This window comes from Dysidea avara, chromosome 7, assembly GCF_963678975.1.
Source record: "Dysidea avara chromosome 7, odDysAvar1.4, whole genome shotgun sequence".
In the NCBI taxonomy this organism is placed as follows: domain Eukaryota; kingdom Metazoa; phylum Porifera; class Demospongiae; order Dictyoceratida; family Dysideidae; genus Dysidea; species Dysidea avara.
In genome coordinates, this window is record NC_089278.1 from 12,397,139 (window position 1) to 12,408,653 (window position 11,515).

At 38.7% G+C, this 11,515-nt stretch overlaps 1 long non-coding RNA gene across 1 annotated transcript; it reads left to right on the forward strand.

Annotated features, from left to right (window-relative positions):
* The first annotated feature begins 3,682 nt into the window (after positions 1-3,682).
* Positions 3,683-11,276, forward strand: LOC136261243 (uncharacterized). The gene is made up of 5 exons (XR_010703809.1): positions 3,683-3,887; positions 9,148-9,252; positions 9,303-9,545; positions 11,039-11,100; positions 11,156-11,276. It is a non-coding gene; the product is annotated as an uncharacterized lncRNA (long non-coding RNA).
* Positions 11,277-11,515: the final 239 nt, after the last annotated feature.

Genomic DNA, 11,515 nt, shown 5'->3' on the forward strand with positions numbered 1-11,515 from the left:
CAAACTTGATTTTCTGATTATTTACATTTTTGCTGACAGGTCATACTTATTATTTTATACATATTTTTGTAATTATGTACTTGCAACTAATATACATGTACATCATTGTTTACTGGAGCTGTGATGTTTCAGCTCACTGGGATACTATAGCAACAAATGCGCATGCCTATTCCAGTTACAAATCAATCAATCAATCAATCAAATTATTATAAATACTGATTCATTGCTCAGCCTGCACCACAGGAAGGTAAAGATGATCGTATATGAATATATAAGGATGAAAATTTGGATGCATGTCAAGCAGTATACAACTAGCTGCCTATAAGCATGGTTATAGCCAGATCATTAAAAAGACCATGGCAAATTAATTGCATTTTGCAATTGCAATCCTCTATAAGTGCATGCTTAGCCAACAACATATTCTGTTTACCACTACACGATGCTGGCATGCATGTCGTTTTCATAAAAAAACTCTAAATTAAGACTCACGTAGCTATATAAGCACATAACATGAGCTGGCCACATTAACAGATTAACAGATTCAGATGACTTAAAATTCATATGAGTAAAATGACAATATACATGCATGCATGTGCATGTTACACTCATAGTTAATAGTCAGGGTTGTAAGCCTTTAAAAAAAGTCTTTTTGTACACTTTGGATAAAATCATGAAACTTGGCAAAAAGTTTGTGTGTATGAAAAAAATTATTTTTTGATAGGGAGCCACCTCAGATTTGACCTTTGGTGACCTTTACAGGCAATTTAATGCTCAAAAACTGTCAGTTTTTGTCTCTATATTTTCATGTTTGTATGTGGTGTCAAATTGAAGTATTTGCCCTAAAGAATAAGTTGGTTTTTACAGAAAGTCTATAACTTATTCTGTTCTAAAGTTACAATGATTTTTGTGGTACTATTGTCTCCCGCCCACACACAATTTTGAAATATGTGCAGGAAGAAGGTTTACTTTTCAATACTTTATAATTTTTTAAGGCTTTACAACACAAGTGCTGAAGGTCTGTAGGACACCCAGTCTTACAGCCTGTTGAAATTTGTTGTGTTTGAAAAGATGGAGAAAGGAGAAAAATCCATGACTGGAATTACCTAGGCAGCCAGAGGCAGCCTTAAACCTGCAGCCATCCGAATAATGCTCAAACGCTTACAGGAGTCTGCCAGGCAGCCAGGATGTTCAATTTCATGTATATGTATCCATAGGAACTCTAGAGAGTGACTTATTATCTCAAAGTACCCCAGGTGGAACCAAATGGACATTAGTATATTTATTAAGACTTTATACAGCACAAGTATATGAAAGGTCTGTAGGACACCTGCATGGTCCTACACCCTGTTTAAAGTTGTTACATAAAGTGTATACTTATTCTGTATAACAATTTGACATAATTAAATAGGCATGATACTTAGGGATAGATCAATTGACTGCCATGGGTTACATGCCCATGCAGGTCATTATTCTGAATGGCAGGTTTATGTACGAGATACAACTTGTGTAAATTCCACTAAATTTTAGCTGCATGTTTTTGTATGAATTCACATTTCGACTAAGCTTTCCGGATTTTACTTTTATTGAATTGTCATAGTGAAGACCATTGTTTGTGTTTTATAGACTAAAGTTTGCAATTGCAGAAATTTCTGCTATGAACTCGCAAATATATGGTATCACTAATATCTATCACTGAAGAATATTTGAAACCACCCTATACAATAGCAACTCAGTATATTAGTGCATATCATACTATATAAGCATTGTTCTTATTATATTTTTTAAAGCAGAATGGGGAATTGTTACAGGGTGACAACTAAACATATACTGCATGCTTAAGTGTAGCTACTGGCTATTTTTAGGCATTAGCACCATTTTAACCAAGTGTTCTATCTTATGTTGACAAGTATGTAGTGCATTTTACTGTACAATGTACATTCTATGTCTAGAAGTTAACTTTATAGAAATGTGGTCTCTTAACACAGGCAGTCACTATATGACAGGTTCCACCTTACAATTGTAAATGATATCACATATCTAACTCAGCATATGTTGGAAATACAAATCTGCACTATATAAACCATACTGCATGATGTGCGTGGGCGGGAGAAAATAGGGCTACATTTTGCTCTTATAAATGGCTATAACTTCGCAATAGTAAAAGCTATGGACTTTCTTTAAATGTTAGTGTACTCTTCAGAGCAAGAGCATTAATTTGACACTAAGTTTGTGAATTTTGAACCATTTACAGGTGAGACAGATGAAAAACTGACCATTTTAAGCATTAAATTTGGTGTAAAGGTCATCAAAGGTCAAATCTGAGGTGGCTCCCTATCAAACAATAACCTTTATGATATGCACATGTGGAAAGTTTCATGCTTTTATCTAAAAGTGCACAAAAAAGGTCTTAGCACCCTAGCTACCTATAATGGCTATGGCTGTTATAACCAAAAGTACATATTAGTTTCTGAAAGCAATGAAATTAGTTCTGTCGTTACTTTCATTTTTGCAAAAGCATATCATGTTGTTGTACATGAACTTGAAGAGTAACTGCTTAACTGACCTATACACTATGTGTATTGCTGATTACCTTGTTATGACTCTTATATGACCTTTATTATGCATAGTACAGCTGTACTAGTCCTGCCCCAAGGAGGATTTCCAATATAGCTACTATAGTTGACTACCCAAAACCTGCATACACCCTTCACTGTATGTGTAGGTATATACATAGTGAGCTTTATACTTACTAACCATGCATGTAGCTAAGACCTTAATCAAACATGAGCAACTTTAAATTAATGTAGCTAATGGGCCATGCACAGTGGCGGATCTAGGATTTTTAAAAGGGGGTTTCTGAAAGTTGGTGTGGCTGAATAAGGCATTTCTCCGAAAAATTTTGAGACTTTAGAAGTTCTGAGATTGGATTTTAGGCTATTTTTAGTTACCAATTGCAATAAATCCAATGTTTTAAATAAATGCTATATAGCTAACTATAGGGCAAAGATGGTGACTACAAGCTGTAGCTTTGATTGCTCTATATTAGAGTAGTTACATGACTGCTCTATTAGAGTATCTCGATCGTTTTTAATGCAGTGAGAGAAGTGTTGCTGAGGGTTTAATAGCTATAAATGGTGTCAGTTAAGTGCAACTGCATGCATGCTACTGAAATACAGTGGTATATAGTTGTTTGCTATGACAAATTGTCAGTACAACAATGTTTATATATTTAAACTGCCACTGAGCTAAATTTAAACCCCAGAAACCCCGCCACTGATGCATGATGTCACTGCCATTCACAATTGCACCTACACTAGCTACCAAGGATCTATATATCCACAATTCTGTCAGCTAATAATTTGAAGCGCATGCCCTGTAAAAAAATTAAGTGTGCTTTGCACACAAAAAGTGTGCCCTGTGACACCAAAGTGTGTTGTTTTGGTGCCCCGGTCACAGGGCACACTTTTTAAGTGTGTAGCTATATGCTTACAAATCATGCAACATCTAGCTGGCAGCTGTATAGCTTATTTTCCGATCATGGTCACCTTACATCTCCTTAGTCTCGCCGCGTGGCCAGACCAATTTTTCTCCCACGGCGCTTATCGATTGGAAATTATAAGCGCCCGCTCGAAAAAGATTAGGAGCAGGCGCTTATACTTTCCAATCAACAAGCGCCGTGGGAAGAAAAGCACCTGTTATCCGGGTACTTACCCGGTAGTTGTTAACCGTAGTCACCAGATTCTACCTGAGTTACTGTTAACATGTTTTAGGTAATTTAGTCTGGAATCACAAATCCTATAGAAATAGGAACGGTTTTATAAATAGAAGGACAGGCAGACAGGGAATGCGCGAGGCCAGGAATCTGGGGAATGAACGGGTTGTTTGAGGTACATAAATTGTGTCTACACACACTTCTTTAATACTGGGTTGATGCATTTTATCGTGTATGATTGGGTTAGAGAAGAATTGGACGGTTTATGACTTGGGAATGGGTTGGGGGGGAGTGGAACATAGATTCTATTTTGCCTGGAAATTAGCACTTATATATCACCATGATTCTCGCTGCTTTTTTGTTAAAATCAGTCTGCTACAGTATACATGGAACAGTATACGACACCATACTTGGACCACGTTCTCCCCATGGTTACCTTAGTGGGTCCCCCTTGCAGTAGATGGTGGACAGTGTGATATTATCAACAGCAAAGAATAGCTATACAAGGGGGTGATACACAGGCACTCACTGGTAGATCTGTGACCGCAGTCAAAGTCTTGACCCACCGAAATTTCACTTTGATCTGTGACTAAGAGCCTTTTTCAATCTTTGACCGGTGACCTAGCGACGATATTTCACTACTTTTCGATTGTGGGAAATTTTGACCGTTGACTTGGCTCAAATTTGGTGGCCTTGACCTTTAACTTAGACTTTGACCGTGGTTGTAGATCTACCTACAGTGAGTGCCTGTGAGTCACCCCCTTGCTATAGAACCATCTGTAACCACACATCTTTTTTTTAAATTGACCTAAATGTAGCTTGATCTTCTGACAATGGGGTTTTATTGCTTGACAGTCAAAAGAGTGGTTAGAAGACGAGTGATTTGTTGGGGTAAATTGCTTCAGGCACAAATGGTTTTTGGGAAGAAAATCATCTGGTTTTTAAGTTACTTGATTATCTCTCCTTTTGATCCCTTGATTTAACCTTCCCATTGTTTGATTTGATGGTTGCTGGTTCTGCCATTGGCAGTGACAGGAACTTATGAGCCGCTGAAGGGTAGTGACTACCTCTTGAACAACTAGGAAATGGCTTAAAACAAGATTTTTGTCACTGCTGCTTGCTTGCTGCTACTACTGCTTTTGAGTGGCATAGCCAAAGACAATCAGAGCCTCAGCCTTTGTTACTGCACTTCAGTCTGTCTAATCTAAAGTGCAGTTAGCCCTGGTGATGATACTGAATAAGCCCCTAGTGATTGACTATAATACTTGTTGCAGCTATACTGACATACAGCAATTAGTAGCAATAGTCAATGTAATAAGAACAGAAACAGCAAGCTGTTACACCATGCTAAGTGTGCAGAAACTGCAGCAAGTGATCTTGAGTCAAAATAAGCTGGGAGACTTTTCTATAAGTATCAAAACCTTTGAACTAGCTATTTTGCTACACCCTACGTATGTGTGCTCATTTACCTGGGTAGACCTTGGGTAACTGGGGAAGCAAATGTCGACTGTCTGCATCTCACACAATGGGTGGAGGTCCAGATGGGACTTTATGTGTCCACACCTTCACATGTGACACATGGTACAGCCTCCTGGGGTTCACTAGTTTTCCCCCCAGGACGATTTTGCTGGCATTAACTCATAGTACCTGAGCAACGCACAAGTGTCCCAGTGCTGGTTCAGTTGGTAGGCATGACTGTGCTAGCGGCAGCCAAAGGCTTTGCTTTGCTTTTGCCCATTTAGTTACTTCTGATGTGAATATGCCATGGGTTTTTTTTCCTATGTATATCCTTGTCTCTGATTATTGGATGGGGACCTGTAACATTAAGGCAGACCAACTGCTGCAATCTCATATGGTCCGGCTAGACTTCTTGAATGCACAGCTGAGACAAAATTGCATCAAATAAATGCTCCTATACCATTAATGTAAAGATGGTACCAATTGTACATTGCATTGGTTATGATAGCGTACAATTTGTTATATGTATGTGAGAGAGGGAGCTCACGTGCAGATCACCAGATACATAAACACGTATACACAAATAATATTATTTATCCTATTACATATAGATCTGTATGGGTGTAGTATAATGTGTGCGTGCGTGTTTGCGTGTGTGTGTGTGTGTGTGTGTGTGTGTGTGTGTGTGTGTGTGTGTGTGTGTGTGTGTGTGTGTGTGTGTGTGTGTGTGTGTGTGTGTGTGTGTGTGTGTGTGTGTGTGTGTGTGTGTGTGTGTGTGTGTGTGTGTTAGAGCTGCCAGAATGCAAACATTCATGTAGTTTCCAAGGTTACATGGTGATATACACATTTGGGGTTTAATCTAACTGACCTACTCAAAGACAATTAAAAACTAATTTGTCTTCTGAGCAAATACTCAGTAAATAAACGCAAAGCAAACTCGTACATGGATCATATTGAACTCTGCATTTGCTTGAGAAATCTTATCTCCATTGAACGTTTATTATAAATCTAAATTAAAGTATGCTGCGGAAAAAATAGTCGGACATTTGATGCATATATTACTACTCAGGATCAACAAGAAGTTACTAAATACATGTATATATATATATATGGGGTCAGAATCTTGACATCACAACACTGTTGAATACAGACTAGCTGGTGTCTTGATCCCAAACAACATGTAATTTAGTCAAGTGCCTAAGGAGCCACACAGTGGAGTTCTTGCTGCGTTTAGAGCTGTGCAGGTAAGACAGTTGCATCACTAGTCTGGGTAGTACTTCCACCACCTCTGTCCAGATTCCAGGCTAGGTGGCTCCTTAGGCACTTGACTAAGTTTGACTAAATTTGACCAAATGACAAGTTGCTTGGGATCAACTCACCAGCTGGTCTGGGTGTTGCGATGTCAAGATTCTAACTCTCTGCTATGTTTGCTTGTTTTTGGTAGCCTTCTTGTTGGTTCCGAGTAGATTGTCCAACCATTTTAAGCAAATACTGACTCACAATAAGGGTGAGATTCAGGTGGGACTTTGGGTGCCCACACCTTCACCTGTAAGTCATGGGACAGCCTCCTCGTAGCACCTGAGTAGCAAATTAGTGTCCCAGTGCTGGTTCACTGGGAAGGCATGCATGACCATGCTAAAGGCTTTGGCTTGTTTGCTTTGTGCGTGTGTGTGTGTTTGTGTGTCCTGGTATCTTGAATAGTGGGTCCAGGTCAGGGTTTCATTTAGGGGAAGGGGGACACTCATTCATTTAGGGGAAGGAGAACCCTCACTTATTGGTAAATCCTTGGTCCCTTTAAATTTTAGGCAATAGTTTAAATGAAAGTGCATCAGGAACAGTAGTAACCTGAGAATGCACTAGAACCAATCTAAGAGACTCTAAAATACACTGAATGAGCTTGTCATTCTCAGGTACCTGAGCATGCACTAGAATCAATCTAAAATGTCTAAAATACAAAATTTCCTGGATGGGCTGTCATTCTCAGGTTACTGAGAATACACAAGAATTTCTTGGAGGGCATGTCATTCATACCTGAAAATGTGCTGCGTGTATATTTTGTAGGTATTTTGTAGGTATCATTACTTTTATATGTTCCGTGTTTACAAGATTTATTGTAGTGTGTGCTGCAATGGTGGGACAAGTGTATAGGATAAAACCCTCACGACCAGTTAACCTACTATAGTGTGTAGTTAGAAAAAAGTGTTAGCCATTTTACTATTATTCATATACATACAGGTAGACAGGTTTTTCAAAACTCGCCAGTTTCTACATATTTATGTAATCCTGCATATTGATACATAAAGATTGAATCATTGATAATGTCCCACCATGAGTAAGCATTTGGCAATGTGGTGACTTGTAATTTAGTTGAACGGTTAGCTTTATACATCAGACATAGTGATGAAAGATGTACATATAACCATGGTAACCATATTATCCATCATCAGTGATGTTTACAATGTATAATAGTGTATGGGTATGACATGGAATTTGGAATTAAAAGTCTGAAAGCGTGTAGCAATGCTACTAAGGGAACTTGTAGACCCCACATTGCTACTCAAATCATTTATTTTTCAATGGCTTTTTATGCAGTTGTGTTGACAATGCATCTGATAATAATACTAGAGCCATGGCAACCATTACCGTGCATGCTCATATAAGCACCTTTATGTCATTGGTTAAACCAACAACTAACATGTTCTGAAGGCATAAAGTAGTATCTGGGACAAAACCAGAAGCTTCAGAACCTTTAAAGGTTTTGTAACGTCTTGCTCCTCCAAAACTTTGTAACCATGGATGTTTATCAGTCAAAAAGCCAGGTGTTCCTAGAAGCATGCAACTATCGTTGATATATTGCATATGCATATATTATGTATACTCTCAGCTTTGTGTGTCTGTGTGTGTGTGTCTGTGTGTGTGTCTGTGTGTGTCTGTGTGTGTGTGTGTGTGTGTGTGTGTGTCTGTGTGTGTGTGTGTGTGAGAGAGAGAGAGAAACCTGTTAATCAGGACACTTGAAAACAAGGACACCTGCAAAATCTGGACACTTGGAAATGGTCCAAAGTATTCCTTAACATGCAAACAAACCTTGATAATCAGAACACTATTGATTGGTCCCAAGGCGTCCACAGGTTTCACTGTAACTTTAATTATGTATGTATGTATATACATACGTATGTATGTATATACATACGTATGTATGTATGTATGTACGTATGTGCATACTGCACATACACATGTACACAACATACGTACATATGTATGTATGTGTGTATACAAATGCCAACAGTCCATGTTTCACACAATGGGTGAAGGTTCAGGTAGGACTTTTAGTACCCACACCTTCACCCGTGAGACATGATACAGCCCCATACAGGTTACTAGTCCTGCCCCAGGAGGATTTGCCAGTGATGACTCATAGCACTTGAGTAGTGCACAGGTGTCCCAGTGCTTGTTGACTGGGTAGGTGTGACTGCATTAGTGATAGCTTAAGGCTTTTCACTTTGCTTTGTGTGTGTGTGTGAGTGTGTGTGGGGCCCCCATGCATACACTTCATACATTGCATACACAACATACTGATTTGGAACAGGCTGAAGAAGCTCAGATACCTGCCATTGTCCGTAGCCCAACCTCCCGCTATGAGGTCCACCTAACCAGAATGAAAAGGCTTGTAAATCTAGGTTACTCAGTGTTCCTTGGCTAAGTGGGCGTGATGTGTCTCATGGGGGATGGGGACTGGGATTAAGAGTTGATCCCAGGACAGGTAGTGAAAGGTGTGTGTATCATATGTAGTACACTGTAGTGTGTGCGTGTGTGTGGTGTGAGGGGAAGCAAATGCCTAATTTATCTTGGATGTAGGGTTCCACGGCCTCTATTTACATGAAACTATGACAGTTCTTATGCATGTTACCATAGTTCTGTGCAGCCTCAAGTGCCTAAGTGTTACACAGGTGTCCCAGTGCTGTTTCTGCTCACAATAGGGTTTCTTTGGACTTGAGACTCATTAATGTGATACTGAGATGGGTGCATAGTTAGTGATTCTGCACTGTACTACACAGACAAAGGTCCATCGTATCCACGTCCAAGTATGCTGTAAGCTTATCAAGTCTCAAGTCATATGTATTGTATTTCACAGAAGAATTATTGGACTAATGTTTCATGATATTATTGTGATGATGTCTACGCTGATAGTTAATGGCTAAACACTACTCAGTCATTCAGTATTATTGGGTGATCTCTTGTTACATGACCCATCTAATTGTGTTGTTGTTTGGTTGTGTTGCTAGAGATGGTTGTCAAGCACTGAAGGAGTATGTTGCTATGACAAAGAAGGAGCTGCCAGAGCCGGACTCTTCCCAGTGGATGTCAAGAATGATAAGTATGTCTTGTATCTGAGTAGTGAATGTGTTGGTGGTATGGTGAATTCTTGAATTGTTGCTCTCTATATATCCCTAGAGAGCAACAATTCGAGAATTCACCATACCACCAACACATTCACTACTCAGATACAAGACATACTTACCATTCTTGACATTATATACATAGTTCAATATCTTAAAGTCAACCGTTATTTACTAAGAATAATGGTACTGCAGTGTTCATAATGAAAAAGTTCCACTGCAGTATCCACAAATACCCATGTGATACTGAGTACCTTGTGGTGTTCACTTGGTGGCTGAGAACTTATTAACATGCTCAAGTCCATTTTTGGAAACTTTTCATCCCGGCTACTACCCTCTATGTTTCACTCCCCTTCGTGATTTACTCACTTATATCGCACAGATTTAAGTTTAATAGAAGGCAAGCTTCAATCTTGCCATTTATGGCACTGCACAGATTTAATTGTTAGAAGCTATGATCATACTAGACATTATATTGTTCATTCAAAACCCAAGGGTTAATTTTGGGCACAATACCCTCAACAACTAAAACAGTAGTTTGTGTGGATGAGACCAGTTGCAGCTGCAAAACAGTCTTAAGACTTGCGTACAAGTCGTTTTATCAATATTGAGGGTTAACTTAAGGTGAGCCTTATTGCTACAGAAAGGGTCATCTGCAATAAATAAGTATTGTAACAGACATTATCAACAATCGACAAGTGGGTGTGTCTCCATGTAAGTCTACAGACAGCTACAGAGACCATAAGTGGGCTGTCTTGATGCCAGACTAGTTACCTACCATACGCATGCAAGGAAAATTTTGACAAATCGATTTAATTCGTCAAATTTAAATTCATCAAATGCCCTTAAGCATCTTTAAAGATGCAAGTTTTATCTACATCAACATTTATTTCGTCATATCTGCTGAAGCGTAAATTCATAAAATTTTACTTGCGTCTAAATTTCCTTGCATACAGTATAAGCAGCAGCAGCAGCAGCACTCGATCCCTATAAGTGGGAATGATGCCATGCATGCCCACAGACAGCAGCATTCAATCCCAATAAAATAATGGACATGGATCCATAATCGTGACAAATACCAAAATACTCTCAAATGATGGGCATGGTTCCATGTAAGTTTCTTCAGTATGTACATGTATTTCCATCAATAAAATTGAACTTGTAAATTTATGCACATGTGATCCCATCTGGGTCAGACCCAGATATTTAATAAAGTGGACAAGACCCACTTGATCTGGACAAAATGCAACCCAAGTGACCAGGATAATCTGGATGACCCGACCCACTTACAACACTGGCACATACGTATGATAAGGTTGCTAACTATAGGTAATGGTTACTAGGTACACTACTAACTTTAAGTTTCTGATAATAGTGCATAGGTACACATACCTCGTTCTGATTAGAATATTATGATTGTGGTGACATAATGTTTCATAAAAAATCACATGCCTTTTACGTTTTTATACAGACCCATGTTGTGTTACTAAGGATTCTGACAATCGCCTCCTGGCTCTGGTAGCTAGGATCAAGGTACACTTCTGCAAAGTTTAGTATGCTGCTACATACAATGTATTTCTCTACACAGAAGAGGATGGTTCATGTTGCTGTAACTACTACAAAGAATAACTGCAAGGACATTATTATAGAATCCTTTACATGTATACTGTACATAAATTTTATGACATCACGATGTATGTATTTATTGAGTTTTTTTAAGTGCATGATACTAATGTCGTTACGCATGTATGTAGTATGTGTGGGAAATGGCATAAGCCATTTCATGTCCATATCTATTTTACCCATGAGATTATGCACTACACAACCTGATCATGACACAACTACTTTATACAGTTTGCAATGGCCAAACACAAACAGCAAGTGTTCTTGTATTTTGTTAACAATATAGCACTCTGAATAGTAATACTTGTTTTGAACAGTTGCTTAG